The sequence below is a fragment of the Monopterus albus genome, unplaced genomic scaffold, assembly GCF_001952655.1.
Source record: "Monopterus albus unplaced genomic scaffold, M_albus_1.0 scaffold243.1, whole genome shotgun sequence".
Taxonomy (NCBI): Eukaryota; Metazoa; Chordata; class Actinopteri; order Synbranchiformes; family Synbranchidae; genus Monopterus; species Monopterus albus.
This window is the reverse complement of record NW_018128123.1, coordinates 701,146-705,695: the sequence shown is the minus strand read 5'-3', so window position 1 is coordinate 705,695 and position 4,550 is coordinate 701,146. Positions and strand designations below refer to the sequence as shown.

The window sequence follows — 4,550 nt, the reverse complement described above, 5'->3', positions numbered from 1 at the left end:
AAACAAGTCTGACTTACTGCTGGCGATGCGAACCAAGCTCCTGCTCCGATCGTACAGGGACCGGGTAGCCCTTAGCAAAAGGCCCCGGACCCCGTACTCCCGGAGCACCCCCCACAGGGCGCTGCGAGGGACACGGTCGAATGCCTTCTCCAGATCCACGCAGCACATGTGGACTGGTTGGGCAAACTCCCATGAACTCTTCGCCACCCTGAAGAGGGTATAGAGCTGGTCCAGTGTTCCACGGCCAGGACGAAAACCGCATTGTTCCTCCTGGATCCGAGGTTCGACTATCGGTCGAATTCTCCTCTCCAGTACCCTGGCATAGACTTTCCCGGGGAGGCTGAGGAGTGTGATCCCCCTATAGTTGGAACACACCCTCCGGTCCCCCTTCTTAAAAAGAGGGACCACCACCCCGGTCTGCCAGTCCAGAGGCACTGTCCCCGACCGCCAAATCCCTCTCCCAAAACACTAAAATTATTTCAGATCCCTTTTCACCTAGGTCACTACTTCTTCCAGTATTTGTCCTGTGGGAGGTGCTGAACCTCCCACCAAGACATTAATACTAACCCTGTACTGCTTAGCTTCTTAGTCATCTGTTGTCCCTGGGTATTTCGTCTGTGTAACAGCAATGTGCATTTGGGATATGCTATTGGATATCTGGGTGGCACGGTGGTGCTGATTAGCACTGTCGCCTCACAGCAAGAAGGTTCTGGGGTTGAGCCCCAGCCAACCTGGGGCCTTTCGGTGTGGAGTCTGCATGCTCTCCCTGTGCCTGCGTTGACTGGTGACTCTGCATTGCCTGTAGGAGTGAGTGAGTGAGTGTGATTGGTTGTCTACATGTCAGCCCTGAGACAGACCGGCAACCTGTCCAGGGTGGACCCCGCCTCTCGCTCAATGTCAGCTGGGATTGGCTCCAGCCCCCCGCCACCCTCGTCAGTGGTATAGATAATGGATGGATGTTGGATATCTAAATGTGAATTGCATCTGCTGTATCTGCTTGTGTCTGTCATTGATTGAATTGTGTGTGCTCATTAAAGTTAATTGAATTGTTCACTCAGAAGTCAACATGAATTCTTCATTCAACCGACTGTACTGTATGTCACCTGCTAGGCTGTCCAAAAAACATAAAGGCTGCATTAATCCATATTTTTATACTAACAAAAAATCTAATATAAAAGTAGTCACTCAGAATAACAAACTTTTTTTAACTCAATCTTTGCTCTCATTGTTGTGATTTTACTAATTGGTACTTTCCTGATGTGATATTATGTTAAATTCCCAGCAAATGCTAACACTAACATTCAACAACCATTTTTAAAAACAAATTTATTTGCAAAACCCACTTATGAAGTTTTCACAAACATGTCTTTATTAGTATATCTTTTATAGTTTGCTGTTATTCAACAAAGCATCATGGTCTTTTAAAACTAATAAACACTACACTAAGAATTACAAGCAGTTAATTGCTTGTTTATAAATCAAAGTTTTATAATGAATTTAACTTTTACAGTGTGATTTTTATACACACCCCAGCATGAATGTCCTTGAAGAGCTGAACATTTTGATACCTGAAATTATGCAGAAGTAAAAATTTCTCCATTCATTTGAATGGGGCAAGAATTTCAAAATACAGCTAAATATTTCAAAAGTATGAAGTTTACAAAGGTTTTGAATAGAAGCATGAATGTCCTTAAGGAGCAGAACATTTTGATACCTGAAATAGCTGAAAGAATCCTGAAGTAGAATTTCCCCATTCATTTGAATGGGGCAAACTTTCAAAATAAAGCTAAATATTTCTAAAGTATGAAGTTTACAAATATTCTGAATAGCAGCATGAATGTCCTTAAGGAGCGGAACATTTTGATAGCTGAAATTATGCTGAATTAAAATTTTCCCATTCATTTGAATGGAGCAAGATTTTCAAAATAAAGCGAAATATTTCAAAAGTATGAAGTTTACAAAACTTCTGAATAGAAGCATGAATGTTCTTGAAGAGCTGAACATTTTAATACTTGAAATAGCTGAAAGTAAGCAGAAGTAAAATTTCCCCATTCATTTGAATGGAGCAAGATTTTCAAAATAAAGCTAAATATTTCTAAAGTATGAAGTTTACAAATATTCTGAATAGCAGCATGACTGTCTTTGAAGAGCTGAACATTTTCATACCTGAAAGTATGCTGAAGTAGAATTTTCCCATTCATTTCAATGGAGCAAGAATGTCAAAATAAAGCTAAATATTTCAAAAGTATGAAGTTTAGAAAAGGTCTGAAGAGAAACATGAATCTCCTTGAAGAGCTGAACATTTTAATAGCTGAAATTATGCAGAAGTAGAATTTTTCCATTCATTTGAATGGGGCAAAACTTTCAAAATCAAGCTAAATATTTCAAAAGTATGAAGTTTAGAAAACTTTTGAAGAGAAGCATGAATGTCCTTGAAGAGTTGAACATTTTAATAGCTGAAATTATGCAGAAGTAAAAATTTCCACATCCATTTGAATGGGCAAAATTTTGCTGAAAGACACTAAATAGCTTAAAAAGTATAAAGGTTAGAAACAAGAAAAATAATAGCATATATGTCATTAAAAAGCTGGACATGTCGATACCTGAACGATTTTCATAGCTGAAAGTATGCTGAAAAAATGAAGTGCCAAAAAACGGACGGAAGAAACCATTCATTCATTCATTCATTTTCTACCGTTTGGTCCCTGAGCGGGGTCACGGGGGGGCGGAGCCAATCTCGGCTGGCAATCGGGCGAAGGCGGGGTACACCCTGGACAGGTCGCGGCCGGCAATCGGGCGAAGGCGGGGTACACCCTGGACAGGTCGCCAATCCATCGCAGGGCTAACACATAGACGAACAACCACACACATGCACATGCACTCCTATGGGCAATTTAGAGACACCAATCAACCTAAGCTGCAAGTCTTTGGACTGTGGGAGGAAGCCGGTGTGCCCGGAGAGAACTGTGCCACCGTGCTGCCCGATGGAAGAAACCAGAATAATAATAATAATAAAGACCAGGCTAACATAGTATGGATGCTGAATCAGCATCCATACAACTAGAAAAATGCATTTCCTGTCGAAAATGCATGTGGATGCTGTAATGCTGTAGTATCGCCTTGAAAAGTCTGAAATACCTGCAGTCCATTGCTGAAACAGCTCAAGGATGAGGAGAAATGGCTTAAGTTGTTGAAATAATTATCCACACAATAATAAAGAAGAAGATAAGAGTGTGGATGCTCGCATGAGCATGAGATGCAGGGCTGAACAATTGTGGAAGTTGAAAACTTGAATAACTATGAAAGATGAAAGCAAAAAGATGAATAATTACTGTATATAAGATGAAATCAAAAGATGAAATTGTGTGTATCAACAGGCCTCACAAAGTATGGAAAACACAAAGGCAGAGGACATTTTCAACGCTATTGATTTGTTTTTGGACTGTGTGGGACTGCATTGGTACAATTGTGTGGGGGTAACAACTGATGGCGCAGCTTCCATGACTGGAAAAAACTCAGGAGTTGTGAAGAAAATCCTGGAGAAAGCGCTGAATGCGATGTGGACTCACTGCTTTCTTCACCGAGAAGCACTCGTGGCTAAGGATATGGTGCCAGTGCTTGATACAGCACTGAAAGATACCATAAAAATAGCAAACTACATTAAACGGAGCGCCAAGAACAGCCGCTGTTTCACACAGCTGTGCAAAGACCTGGGATGAGAGCATGTCCAGTTGTTGTATCATTCAGAAGTTTGCTGCTTTCCGAGTGGAAAGGCAATGTCACGCTTTTATGAGCTTAAACATTGTTAGAAATTAACCCGATTCTTTTGTTGGAAGCAAAAGAAGTGAAGACAGGAGAGGTCTGTTTAAAATCAACAAAGTTTACTGAAAGTCTGATCACAGGTAGGCCTTACAGTGCTGGGATCAGAGGGACAGAGCTCCCGCAGGATTTCCATCCACTCAACCCCGAATTAAGTTTTTACAATACATTTTATCTTCTTGGGCTGCTCCCCCCTGTACAGGGCCGGAGCTCACACTTCCATGTTGGAATATGGTAAATCTAGGTATGTGTGTGTGGGTGTGTCTCAGGTTGTGGCCCCCGGCCTCTGCAGGACATCCCAAGACAAAGCAAAGCTTGGGATATGCTAAATGGGTCAAGGTGTGAGTGTAAAACAGGCCTTTGCTAAAATGTAAATAGGCTGTCTGGTCAAAAGGAGATGCAGATAACAGAAGTTACAGTATTCAAAGTAAGTAGATTCTACTTGATTCTCAACAATACAATTATAAGATACAGTGCCTTGCGAAAGTATTCGGCCCCCTTGAACTTTGCAACCTTTTGCCACATTTCAGGCTTCAAACATTAAGATATAAAACTGTAATTTTTTGTGAAGAATCAACAACAAGTGGGACACAATCATGAAGTGGAACGAAATTTATTGGATATTTCAAACTTTTTTAACAAATAAAAAACTGAAAAATTGGGCGTGCAAAATTATTCAGCCCCCTTAAGTTAATACTTTGTAGCGCCACCTTTTGCTGCGATTACAGCTG

General features: G+C 41.1%; 1 protein-coding gene across 1 annotated transcript in view; it reads right to left on the bottom strand.

Moving 5' to 3' along the window:
• The window catches only part of LOC109972012 (opioid-binding protein/cell adhesion molecule-like), a 641,198-nt gene that overhangs the window by 311,723 nt on the left and 324,925 nt on the right, over positions 1-4,550 (bottom strand). The window lies entirely within an intron of this gene.